The sequence below is a fragment of the Ochlerotatus camptorhynchus genome, unplaced genomic scaffold (genome assembly GCF_037179485.1).
Source record: "Ochlerotatus camptorhynchus isolate MF236.1 unplaced genomic scaffold, CSIRO-AGI_Acam_v1.1 ptg000180l, whole genome shotgun sequence".
Taxonomy (NCBI): domain Eukaryota; kingdom Metazoa; phylum Arthropoda; class Insecta; order Diptera; family Culicidae; genus Ochlerotatus; species Ochlerotatus camptorhynchus.
This window is the reverse complement of record NW_027040670.1, coordinates 908,072-922,478: the sequence shown is the minus strand read 5'-3', so window position 1 is coordinate 922,478 and position 14,407 is coordinate 908,072. Positions and strand designations below refer to the sequence as shown.

Below are 14,407 nucleotides of genomic sequence, written 5' to 3'. Positions count from 1 at the left end.
AGTTCTACATATTCAACAAAGTATTATACGATGTCAGAAAGCAGTACACAATATTCTGATCGAATATTTAATCCCCTAGAGCTTCATTACCGCAATGCATTCTGTAGGATACATAGTTATTTATTTGACTTTCCACGATAAGCTTGGAGGAACTTTCTGTATGGTTCATTGAGTTTGATTTTTATTAACATGGGACACTATACGACACTACACTATACAACGGTTATTTTGAGGAAGATAAATCCTCTAAATAACCGTTTAATAGTGTCCCATGTTAATTATAATTAAACTCAATGAACCATACAGGAAGCTCCTCCGAGCTTATCGTGGCAACAAACAAAATTTAACAACAAACGGTAGACTGTTATACCCTTGAAAAGGCCACAATAATCGGCCGAAACGTCGGGCAATACATAACTGACCGTTTGGATTACCCTAGACTGAGAAAGCCATAACAACGTGGAGATTCCATAGTTATATTGACAAAATATCTGTGGTCCTACCAATCATCCTGCACTTTGGTTCTTCAAGTTCTACAGGCTCAACGGTGTCTTGTGCGATGTTTCGATGCATAGAACGGTTTTAGTAAAATATGATCCATTCTGCAAATTGACCAGGAGTTCAGATCTCGATGTTCTACAGATTCAACGAGGTATTGCACGATGTCTCGACTAAATTTGTGAACCCAAAATGGTTCGAGAATCTATTGAGTGCCCACAGGCACTAGGAAGTTCCGTTAACCTTATCGATGTGTGAGGCTTTTACGCTTAGATTTCTGCATAAGACTGATTCCACGCAACAACGGACGGTCAACGAACTCGACTATCTTCGATATGGATGACACATATTTTCAGTACACGGTAAAAAGTTGTCACTTCATATTAGTTGTTCAGTTTCTTAATCTTTCTGAAATTCATGGAAGGATCTTAAGCTTTCTGGACTTCTTGGAAGTTTTCGAAAATTCCGTTTAATTTCAGAGACCTACCCAGATGTTCAGGAATATTCGTACAAAATGTTGACGGTCTTCCCGTATGTTTGAAGAAGTTCATAGATGTTCAGAAATCTTTTTAGAATTATGAGAGCTTAGCGAAATATGTAACTTGGATGAAGCTCTGGAAGAAAAATATCTTCACAGAATTCCAAAAGTCTTCAAATTTGGCATCCCTGAGGCGGGTGGCATAATACAATGGTCGACAATGGTGTAGAATTCATTATGCTACAGGCCCCTAACTGTACCTGAACAGGGAGCATTAAGGTTCTCTAAATTTCCCTTATATTTTCGAAACTACCCTGCTCGAAGCTACATACCTTCCTTTTCATATAGTTGATTGATTGATTGATTTATCTTTATTAGGATTTTCATATAGTTTAAAATCCAGCCATTTCTCCCCTGAAGCTCTTTGATATTCATTGATTTTTTAGAAATTATCCTGAAATGTATCGAACTGAGCTTCAGGGCATTGGAACTTATTTAAAGATCTTAAAACTTGCCCTTAGTTCCGAAGGATGTTGAAGTTTTCGGAACTACCCTCATGTTTTCGAAACTTCTTAGAAATTCCATGTAATTCTCATTCATGAAGGATTCCGCATTTTATCTGATGTTAATGGAACTAACATAAAGGTTCCAAATACTTCCAGAAGTTCTCGGAACTTCATTATAAATCCCGCAATTATCCTGACTTTCATGGGACTACAAAACATATATAACGGTTTTACCCTTCTTAGAAAGAAGGGTATAGATATCACTTGAAAAACCGACTATCGATCCGAGGCCCGGAGGGCCGAGTGCCATATACCATTCGACTCAACTCGACGAGATCGGAACATGTCTGTGTGTGTGTGTACGTGTGTATGTGTGTATGTGTGTGTGTGTATGTAACGAAATGAATGCGCTCACATTTCTCAGCAACCGCTCAACCGATTTGGACAAACTCGGCGCCAAATGATAGGTCTTGGGGTCCCATTGAACGATATTGAACGGTTTTGGAATCGGTGAACTGGTTCCGGAGATATGGCCGGAATAAGATCCGGTGAATATGGGCCTTCACGCTGGATTTAACGGAAAACGTATCAAAACCATCATATACCATTCGACTCAGCTCGACGAGATCGGAACATGTCTGTGTGTGTGTGTGTTTTTTTTTTTTTATTATTTTTTTTTTTTTTTTTTATAGTAAGGTTTAGGAAAGCTTCAAGAAGCCTGGCCTGTAGTGAAGGTGGCACGGTGTGGTATACACTAGTTGCCTAGTGCAGCTCCACTAAAACCCATTCCTTACTCTCTCCTCTGCCTGGATCCCCCCGGGACCACTGTGAAGCGACTACTTCGGGGGGTGGCTGTGCTCATGCACTTGTCGTACTCTCAGCGCTAGCTGGCGTTGCTAGATCGCTGCTCTTCTCTCCATTTACGCTGCAGCTCTGACATAATCTGTGTGACTGCCCTGCTGACGGCATTCCAAGAGTCCTCCTCTCGACACATTTCATCAACGACATTCTCCACGTTAAGGACGGGCATCTCCGTTCGCACTGCCTCGAACCTTGGACAGTCAAAGACCACATGCTCCGGCGTTTCATCGACGTTGCCACACTCCGGACAGAGGGGTGACGCTGCGTGTCCGAACCGATGCAGGTATTTCCTGAAGCAGCCGTGGCCAGACAGGAACTGCGTTAGGTGGAAATTGACTTCTCCGTGTTTTCTGTTCACCCAGGTCGAAAGAATCGGTATTAGTCTCTGTGTCCATCTACCGTTCTCCGTCGTGTTCCACTCCTGTTGCCACTTAGCCAATGACTCCACTCTCACAACTTTCCGTACTCTTCCGGCTTCTCTCTGCCTGTAGCACTCACTGTCCTCCGCCAGGGTGATGCCGATAGGGATCATACCGGCGATAACGCATACTGCTTCCGACAAGATGGTTCTGTACGCACTCACGACTCGCATGGCCATGAGCCGGAACGTACTGCTCAGTTTCCTTTGGTTCTGCTTCGTTTCCAGCGCTGGAACCCAGGCTGGACCTCCATATCTCAGTATCGATGATGACACGCTGGCCAGAAGACGCCTCTTGCTACTGCTGGGACCAGCGTTGTTCGGCATGATTCTAGCTATCGCGTTGATGGCCTTCGAAGCCTTCTCACAGGCATATTCGACGTGGCTGTTGAAGTTTAGCCGGTCATCGATCATCACTCCCAGGTATTTTAACACACGCTTCGAGGCTATGGTGTGCTCCCCGACGGTGATTTCCGCCCGCTGTACCGCTTTACAGTTACTGACCAATAACACTTCCGTTTTGTGGTGGGCTATTTGCAGCTTCGCTCCTTTCATCCAGTTACCAATCATGTCGATTGCCTCGGTTGACAACACTTCCACCTCTTCCAGCGTCTCGCCTGTTACCGTCAAGACGACGTCGTCCGCAAAGCCAACGATCTCAACTCCTTTGGGCAGTTTCAGCGTTAGCACGCCGTTGTACATCCCGTTCCAGACCGTTGGACCAAGGATGGAGTGTGTGTGTGTGTGTGTGTGTGTGTACGTGTGTATGTGTGTATGTGTGTATGTGTGTATGTGTGTATGTGTGTATGTGTGTGTATGTAACGAAATGAATGCGCTCACGTTTCTCAGCAACCGCTCAACCGATTTGGACAAACTCGGCGCCAAATGATAGGTCTTGGGGTCCCATTGAACGCTATTGAACGGTTTTGGAATCGGTCAAACGGTTCCGGAGATATGGCCGGAATAAGATCCGGTGAATATGGGCCTTCACGCTGGATTTAACGGAAAACGTATCAAAACCATCATGCGACACATCAAATTACTACAGAATTCAAAAATAAGATCAATGCAAGTCGTATTAAGTGTTCCAGACCACATTGGACACACTTGGACATGTTACGGGTACCTCGGGGAAGTTGCTTGAATATGAATAATTAAAACCCATTAAATCACATTAAAATACGATGATAAGGTGATTGGTAGCCTCACCAAATAGACTACACCCGGATATATTCCGGGTACCCCCAGGCAGTGGCGTAGCGTCACTGGATGACACGGGGGTGGGGGGCTTGGTCACTGATAATGACAATAAAATAAATAAACTTGAATAAGTAAGAAGGGTCTGATCACACCATAGGAGGATAAATTCGAGTTTTTAGTCTTTGTGCTTGGAAAATCTGTAAAGTCGCTCAATTTTTTTACTGAAGTTAATTGAACGGTCCTTAAGGTGAAGTTTCATGGAATCCCTTCACTTCACGTTTTCACTGGCACTGAAAATTACATAAGATGCTTCCCTTCAGCAGACATGCGGATTCATTTTGAATTTTGTCCATTAAGTAGATTGCCAGATGTGTGCACAAAATTTTTGAAACATCCCTAATGTTTCCACAATTCCAAAGTTCCTGAAATGGTTATGAATTTAAAAAAAAAATCGTTGCGAAGATCTCTGTTCTTCATCTTAGTCCACGAAATTATTCTGAAGTTCATTAACCTGCCCTATAGTTTTCGTAATTTTACCCTTAAAGGTCTCGAAGTTCTGTACTTTTTTGTATTTCTCGGAACATACCAAAAGCTTTTTAAATTTACTGAATTTTTCGGAAATACCCCAAAGTTTTGGAATATATCTAAAGATTTCGAAATTGTCTTAATAAGTTGCTACTTCTCTTAGTTCTTCTGGACTTCCCCAAATTTCTCTGAATACCTATAAAATTCCTGTTATTTTCCTGAAATTAGTTAAACTGTCCTGAAGTTCCACGTTAAAAACCGTTTATAAACCGACCCAGAGTTGCGACCTATCACAATCACGATCGCCAAACAGCTGATGGTAGTAACGCTTTGTACATTCCTATCAATGTGCTCGTCAAAGCTCTCTCCATGACCATCCATCAAGTTGACGAAAGAAGTAAAAAGCAACTGGTGAATGTCGTCTTCTGTTGTTATCCATCGCCGATCTAGTCATTCCCGACAATCACGACACTCATCTGTGCTCGTTTTGAATCAGTTGCTGCTTTGCTTGCTTATTTGAGTGTGTTGGTGAGTGAGCCCAACAGCTTCCGTTTCATGTTGCCTGCTTTGTTTGTAACTCACACAGTCGTGCCTGCCGAGACGAACTTGGAATGCGTAGGCATTGTTTTCATTTTCTTCTGTCGTTTCACTTTTTCTCATGATCGTACTGCAGAAGTCTTCACTGTTTTCGTTGTGCTTTTCATCATCAGCAGCGAGTGTAGCGTTTTGCTCGTGAGCAGCAACCATTACTGGTGATTGTTGTTTGTGATGGCTCTAACTCTCACTGTGTGACAAAACGATCTGTCAGCGATAGTCGGTTGGTGCGAAGATGAGTGTCACGTGAGTGTCATGATATTTTGCATCACTGAACCGACCAACTACGGATGTTACATTCACATTCTAAACATATTTTAAAATGTTTGGATTATGTTCTCTTCTACAATTTCAGCATCCTAAAGACATTTTTGTAAACAGGTGATTTTTTTTCCAGCGCCTTTTTTTTACGAGAGGTTGAACAATATTTCGACACTTTGAGAGCACCTACACAGACACAAAAATTTTGGATTTTAGCAATCGCATAAGATCTCCCAAGTTAATTTTAAGCTAAAGTCACCATAAACAATGAAATTGGTTTATGCGAAATTGTGCATAAATTTACATTTAATATCGCGTACATTTATATAGCGTTAATAACGTGTAAAGACTTGAACGCGCAAAAATTGGTCGACAAAAAATCGTTTCTTTCAGTCAAAATTCATATCACAAAAATCTTCTTATTTTTCTTCTAGTAGTTCAATTCATATATTTAAAGGAAAAAGTAGAAGGATCTGTGCCTAGGGGTACGAACGGAAGCTTGACGTAGTTCTTTTAATTGATCGATCATCTATTATCTTAACTCTTTCCGTTTTTGATTTGTAGGCGTACCAAATTTGTAGTATATTTTTTTTTTCAAACAGGAAGTTGATGAAAATAATTGATCAAACTCATCTGCACCCCTGTTTCCATGTTTGGTTACAAAACTACAACTCTGGAGAGCATTTTGTGCGGTCGTTGGGGCATGTGGTTCTATTCTAACTTTTTACTGTAATAAGCTTGTTGGCCCAGAAAAGGGCCTTTTTGCCAAAGTTGATGATGATTTATTTCTGAAACTGTACAGAGTTCGTCTGTCGCTTCAAAGCGTAGGCGACATCGATGGCCGCTTACGCTTGGCGTGTTCAGTATAGGTGACATCATCACGGATCACATTTTCCACGAACACCTTCAGCACACCTCGTGTTTTCTCGTAGATCAGACAGGAGACACGTTTGACACTGCCACGGCGATCCAGACGACTGCTTTCGCTGCTTCTGCTGCCTGCTCACCACGGCGTCCGAAGCGAAAATGAGATGAGGCTTTTTTTAGTTTAAATGATCTTTATTTTAGTTTAACTTGGACGATTACCATATAAATTTTTACTAAGTGATTTAATTGCTTTCTTCATCTTTAGGTATGGGCAAAATTCAAAATTTGTTTTACAGAATTAGTCCTAGACTTAGTACACGGTCGACCACCTTGGTGGGATTGGTTTGTTTTGTTTTTAGAATTTGAAGAGAAACTACTTAATACTACTATTTACAGCTTAAAACTAACCTACTCTACTATATACACTTAACCTACTATGTACAAATTGCTTATTAAAGCATGTTCAGAAAGATTGCATTTTTGAATAAATTTAGTTGTCATATCATCAATTTTGGAATCTACTTTGGGAATTTCTGCCTCTTGATGGAGGTCTGCTATTCTTGTGTCGAATGGACGATCTAGGATCATCCTCAACACTCTATTCTGTGCAACCTGGATTTTGTTCCTGTGGGTCTGAGCGCACGATTCCCACACCGGGGCGGCATATAAGATCGCGGGGGCTATGATCTGTTTGTAAACAGCCAGTTTGTTTTGCCTTGAGAGGCGGGATCTGCGGCAAATGAGCGGATACAAACACCTAACCAAGGCGGAGCACTTAACTAGGGTTTTCTCTATGTGCGAGCGGAACAGGAGCTTCTCATCGAACAACATCCCGAGATAAGTAACATCAGTGGACCACTCGACCCTTGTACCATCCATTATTACGGTACAGGAGGGAGACGGTTTAAGTTTTGGTGATTGTCTGTGAAGGAACATGATCGCTTGGATTTTCGAGGCGTTGATTTTGATTTTCCACGAGGTGGCATAATCAGTAAAGGTGTCAAGGCATCGTTGCAGCTTGTTCGTAATTTCACGAGGCATCCTACCCTTGACGGCTATCGCGGTGTCATCTGCGAACAGAAAGAACACGCAACCGTCTCCTAGAGGAGGGATGTCCGACGTGTAGATGCTGTAAAGCAGTGGTCCCAGCAGACTCCCTTGCGGAACACCTGCTGGGATCGGAAATTGTCCCGAAAGGGAACTATTCAACGACACCCTGAACGACCTTTGCTGGAGATAGTTACGGGTGATTTTCACAAGGTATGGTGGAAAGTTGGAGTTACAAAGCTTGTATATAAGTCCGTCGTGCCAGACATTGTCAAACGCCTTTTCGACGTCTAACAAGGCCATGGCTGTGGACTTGGATACAGCTTTGTTACTCCGGATGTTATTCATCACCCGCACTAGCTGATGATTGGTGGAATGCCCCTTGCGGAACCCGAACTGTTCCGGAAGAAGAATGTCATGTTCCTCCACAAACTTGTTTAGTCGGCTGAGGATCAATTTTTCGAACAGCTTGCTCAGCGCTGAGAGCAGGCTAATCGGTCTGTAGCTTGACGGTAGTGAAGGGTCTTTCCCAGGTTTGCGGATCGGGATGATTTTTGCCACCTTCCAGATGCTTGGAAAGTAGTGCAGCTCCAAGCATCTGTTGAGGATGGCAGCCAGCAGCGAGTGCACCCTCGCGCTGAGATTTTTCAACTCTAGGTTGAATATTCCGTCAAACCCGGGAGCCTTCATGTTCTTACTGTGTTTCAGCGCTGAGCAAATTTGTTCCTCTGTAATCCGTTCTTCTGGAGGGACGGCACAAGGGGAGGCATCTAACGTCTGGACGCACTGCACAACCTGGTTCTCGAGTGGACTTGGGATTGTAGAGCCAAGCAAATGCGACTGGGCAATGTGCTCCCCAATTGCATTGGCCTTGTCTTCGTTGGTGATAAGCCTTTCGTCATTGACTCTAAGTGGTGGAATGGGCTTGGGGTGAGACTTCAGCACCTTGGCAACCTTCCAGAATGGTCTGGAACGGTCGTCCAGGTTCTGAACGAGCCGCCCGAAACTCTCGTTCCGGATTGAGACCATTCTGGAAGCGATCTGCCGATTCAGATCGACCATTTCGTATTTACGCTGCAGATCCCCAGTCCGCTGAAACTGGCGTCTACGAACATTTCTGAGCCGAATCAAAAGTTTGGTGTGGGAATCAATTGCTTGAAACTTACCCCTCACAGGAACTCGTCGAACGCACTCTTCGTCAGCCACGGATATGGCTTGATGGAGACCCTCCAGGGCCCGGTCAATGTCCTCCACTGTGTCGAGCGGTGGGTTGTCGTCGATGTGGCGGTCGACCACGCGTCGAAACTGGACCCAGTTGACTCGATGGTAGTCTTTCCGCTGGCACGGTGCAGGGGCCACGTTGTAGCCCAGCTCGGTCAGCACCGGTTGGTGGTCCGAACTCAGGTCGTTGACGGCAACCGGCTTGGCTAATCTGGTGTTTGCCAAGAACAGGCCCAGCGTCGATGGGTTGCCCGTCGGTGATGTGAAGGTTGGTTCGTCCGGAAACCAGACGGAATAGAGACCATGCTGGGAATGGTCGAATAGCAGGCGGCCGTTCTGGTTCTGCTGGTAGTTCCGCCAGGCCTCGTGCCGGGCGTTCAGGTCCCCTCCGATTACAAAGCGGGCATTGGTGTGGGTTATGATGGCAAGGTCGTTCTTGAACTGCTGTGCTGTACCATTGCTAACGGTACATTGCCGGGGGCAGTAGACAACGATGAACCGGACGTTTCCGGTCGATGTTTCCACCTCAACGCCGACGGCCTCGATGATGGAAGTGCGGTAGTGGGGTAGGGTGCAGTACTTGATGCCTTTCTTGATGATGACCGCGACACCGCCCCCCCTGGAGCTGGTGCGATCAAGCCGGACAATGCTGTGGTCGGGCAGCCAGAAGCTGTCACCGGTCTTGAGGTGGGTCTCGGTGAGAAGGCCCACGTCGATGTCGTGCTTGCGGAGGAAGTCTGCAAGCTCAATGTTTTTCGCCCCTACGGAGCGAGCGTTCCAGTTGGCGATCTTTATGGGTTCACGGTCCATAATTAGCGACGAAGGAGATGATAGCTTGGAGCTGTTGTGTTCTTGTTGCGCAGGTGCGCTTGATGATGATGGCCTGGGCCAACAGTGTGACGATCTCATCCGTTGACAGCGGAGAATCGTCTGTAGCTTCACCGGTTGTACCGGCCAATCCCGGAGCAGGGGGATCCGTCGATGGCCCGGAGGCTTGACCGGGTACTGCAGCGACAGCCAACTGTTGGTTGAGCGGGAGCGGCGGCAACACTGGAATTGGCCGTGATTGGACCGGTGATAACGGAGGAAAGTTCTGCGCGTTGTTTTCTGGAACCTTCTTGCGACCGGGCTGGCTGTTGGACGAGGCCTTCTTCCGGATCTCGGCGTATTCGGCCCGCTTCGGACAGGCCTTACTCGTGGCCTTGTGGGCGGCACCGCAGTTGGCGCATGTGGGAGTGGCTTCCTCGATGCTGTCGCAGTTGTCGATCTTGTGGTTTTTGCCGCATTTGATGCAGCGGCTGGCCATGCGGCAATTCCTGGTGCCGTGCCCGAACAATAGGCAGTTCGAGCACTGAGTGACGCCACGGTGGGTGGGTTTATACCGCTCCCACTTCACTACGATGTGGAACAGTGTGCGTGTCGTCTGGAGATCCTTCACGGTTGTGGAGTTCTTCTCCAGATGGACCAGGTAGAGCTGGTCACGATACTTGATGGCCTTGCTGCGGGTCATCGCGCAGCACCACTTTCAGCGGCTTGGTGGCCTCGATGTCGTGGGAGAAGTACTCCAGCTTCATTCTGTCCAAGAGGGCCTGAACTGCGTTGAAGTGTTTTTCGGCCGGGACCATCAGTTTGTAGCCTTCCGTGCACCGTTGAATGGTGCAGCGAAGGCCCTGCTTAATGTAGAAATCCAGCTGCTCCCATAGCCCGGGAGGGAAGCCCTTCACATAGAAGGGTGGCAACTTAACTTTTTTCGGCACCGTCTCAGGGTCCGACTGCGGCTGGGCTCCGTTCTGCAGGGCCGAGAACGGATTGTTGCTCAGCAGCTTTTTTGCTGCTGATGCGGTGGCGCTGCTGTCTTCAGGTCTGGGTCGTTTAGTTCCGGGAGGCCCCGGCTGCGGGTCCGCAACGCCTGTCGGGATGGGCAATGGGGTTTTCTTCTGCTTCTTCTGGGCTGGCTCGGTGGTCGCGCCGTCTCCTGGGAGAGTCTGTTTTCCCGGTAAACCGGCACTCGCGTTACCGCGCGATTTCTTACCCATGGCTGGGTCAGCGAGAGCGTCACTACACAACGCGGAGCTAATTCGACTTGCGAACGAACGAACGAAACTAGAGAGAATTCAAATCGACTGAACTGCTCAACAGTCTGGCAGCGAATGATGTGTTGATGAGATGAGGCTAGACAGCAGCGCTCTTTTATATCTTTTCAGGATAAAGAAGTATGATGTGCAACCAAGTGGTACTCGATTATGACGACTGCGTTTGGGAACATTGTTTATTTCATGAAAACAGTGAAAACATTATCACTTTTTATTTGTACTTTGGATAATGCTTGACATTACCACTTTTTCAATAGTATCTTGTTGAAAATAATCATTGGGTAGACATATTTCTGATCAATTGGTGATAAAATTATGGAAATTGATCCAGGGGCAGCTGAGTTATTAATGTTAAAAATCTTTCATAATTTTGTTTCATGTTCTATTTTCGGTTTTCACAAAGTGTACCCCAGTGTAGAAATTAAAGACATAGTCCTACGTCAATACTGTTCGTTTATTCTTTTGGTTTGCCAAATCCGAGCTGCCGTGCCTTCCGCTTAAATTTTGCACAGTGGTCTCATCGACCTTATTCGCCGCCGAACGTCAGTTTGATTTCAACTGCTGCTCGTTTTCCATGAATTTATTAGTTTTTTTTTTTTTAGATTACGTTTGACCAAGCCCAATACCGTTCGATAGGACGGAGTTCTGTTCTGTTGGGAGGGTTGTGGTCTTTGGGTACCACAACCACGTTGTTTGCATCGTACCACTCGATTGCCTTTTTCCTATAGTGGCAGCTCGCCAAGTCCGGCCAGATCAGCACAGGTATATTATGTTGCTTTAGGAATGATAGCAGCCGCTTTTCCAGGCACTCCTGAACGTAGATCGCTTGATGTGATGCCGTAGTAATGAAAATGCCGCTTTTTAGACCACACGTGCATATGGCCTGCCAAACGAGATATTTTTCGGGAACTTCAATAGTTTGATGGTTTTGAAAATTTCAGCCACCTTTCCTTTTCCTGATGCGGTATAAAACTCCTGTCCCAGAGGCTGCTTTGTGAGCAGATTTGTATACAGCTTTCGGGACCGCTGCTTTGCCGACGTGTTTTGTTTGTAACCTCGGTTCGTCACCTTCACCTTCTTAAACGTTGACAACCCGGCTCGTTTCTTGGCCCGCTGCACAGTAGTATAGGAGACATTGAACATGCCAGCGACGTCCCGGATGGAGAGGTTAGGATTTCGCTTATATTTCACCGCCACCTTCTTTGTCATCGCTGCCACGTCCGGACTACGATTGTCGCCGCTTCTGGGCTTACTGGCGATCGACAGAGGCTCCCCGAACACTTTTAAAACGTTTGTCACGGTCGATTTGGGCACATCCAGTAATTTTGCCAAATTGGTGTGTGAGAACGTCGGATTCTCTTGCTGCGCGAGCAAAATTTTGACACGCTACTCCTCTTGCTTGGACGTCATTTTGAAAACTGGAGAGCAAACGGTAAAAACTCATCATAGCAACCATTGTATAAACACTCAACTTCCAAATCTAAATGGTTCCCGTGTTGCGCAATTTTTTCAGATGGACAAGACCTGTACTGTGGTAAAGTATTAGTTCTTAAATGACTCTCCAGGCAGCGCTAGTGTAACTCATTTTGGATTGTTTGCCATACTATAATTTCTTGACTAGATTGCCGTCTTCGGACAAGTTATTAAGGTGGACAAGACCTATTTTATGGTAAAGAGTTCAGCTCAGTGTTCACTCACCAGGTGGCGCTTGTGTGACATAAATTTTTCATGGTTTGCCCTAACCTAACATATGGACTAGATAGAAGGTTTCCGTTTTCGGTAAAGTTGTTCAAATGAACAAGATCTATCCTAAGTTAAAGAATTTAGTTCAAAATTCACACATTTGCCGACTTCGGCAAAGTTTGTCAGATGGACAAGACATATTTTATGGTAAAGAGTTTAGTTCAGAATTCACTCACATGGCAGCGCTAGTGTGACATTCATATTGAATTGTTTGCCCTAACCTTACATATGTACTAGAAGGTTACCGTCTTGGGTATAGTTGTACAGATGGACTAAGGTAGTGAGTTTTGTTCATAATTCTTACATCAGGTGGCGCTAGTGTGGCATTCATTTTGAATTGTTTAGCCTTAATTAACATGGTTTGTCCTAACCAGTGTTGGGAAAATATCAAAAAATCAAATCTCACCAATGCCCAAGATCACGCTTGATTTTCGTAGACAAAAATCAACAAGCAAAAAACTGGCGTTGATTTTTGCAAGCTGTGATATCGTAGTTAGAAATATCAAGCTAACAAAACTCACCAGCTGCAAATCTCACCAAACTGTGATGAGATTGAGTTTAATGAGCTTTGCTTTACACCCGAACACAACCGAAACTTCCATAACGGCTGATAGCAGTCCCTTCGTGTCTGCCATCGGTGAAGAGTAAAAAGAGATAGCAAACTATACTTTCTCTTTCTAAGAAAACGATGTGCAAAGGAATCATTTTTGTGTCGGGTCAACTCTCAGCTTGATTTTTGCACGTTGTGAATAGTCAAAATCAATATCAAGCATGATTTTTTGTTCCAAAATCACGCGTGATATTGAGAGCGTATGAGAGCGGAAAAATATCATTTGATTGATGATTTTGCCAACACTGGTTAGGACATATGGACTAGATAGAAGGGTTCCGTCTTCGGTAAAGTTGTTCAGATTTACAAGACCTATCTTATGGTATAGTATTGCAGAACTCCAGTGGACGCACCTAGTAAAATCCATCGACAGCCTTTCAAAGTGGCCTGGGGTCAAATTGACCCCAAGGTACAGACAAAGAATGAAGGACGCTGATTCAATCTACATTATGTGTGATGTTTGCAGCTCAATTTGAGAAATATGAGCGCACAGTTATAGAAAGGGCGTCCATAATTTTAATTATGCATTTTAGGGCACATGTTGAACGATATTTTGACGTCCAGCTAGTTTTGATTAAAAAAAAAACAAAACGGCTATCATAGCTGGTTACTCATGGAGTAACCATGAGTAACCACCATGACACGCCTGTGTTAACCACTGCGCCGGGGCCGTCCCCAAATTAACGGGAATGTATTAACTGCTTACCATTGATTACCATTGCAGTGCTCATAGGAATTTACAGAGCATGTATGGAATTTAAGTTTGAATTTTGGTGTACATGCCATTTGTTTTGCGTATTCAAATACAGCAAAAATAGCACTACATTCACCAGAAGAGAAAAAGTCAATGGCCTCATGTTATGAAAAAGAAAATAAAAGATCGCCACTGCTGCAAAACAACATCACGCCGTGTAAACATAATCCCACAAACAGGAACAACTTCCGCAAGGGCAATATGGTTTCGCAGCTCCAGATTGCGGACGAAAATAGCGATTATTCATGATGTATGCTCCGAAATAGCTCGTCATTCGTCATTTCCGCCTGACTTTTATGACGTACGTCCATCATGCCCGATGTGACGTCTCGCGGTGCGTTTAAAAACAAAATTCTCCTAGCTCCATGAGCGAGGCATCTGGGATTGGAATAATTATTAATCCAATCTGATTCTCAAGTAGCAACGACAAAGAACGCACGCACGTTTTCATCCATGATCCGTAACGACGTGAAACTTTGTGTTCTTCACTGCCACAGCTGATATTTTACAGCTATGCAAATTAATTATCTCACTTGATTAATCACCTGGGTACTAAGTGGCGTTCGAGCTAGTAGAGTTCATTAGCGAGTTCGTCAAACAGTGCTGACTGACGAGTGTTTATTCTTCTCGGGAAGGGATAATCAATTGCTGTTTGAGTTCAAGTAGGTTGATGTTCCGCTGTGTGCACAACAATCGATGATTTCCCAAAATTAAAAACACATTAGTGGCCG

General features: G+C 44.9%; 1 protein-coding gene across 2 annotated transcripts in view; it reads left to right on the top strand.

Moving 5' to 3' along the window:
* Positions 1–14,407, top strand: part of Adcy2 (adenylate cyclase type 2 Ac76E) — a 196,995-nt gene that overhangs the window by 30,705 nt on the left and 151,883 nt on the right. The gene's annotated exons all lie outside the window — the stretch shown is intronic.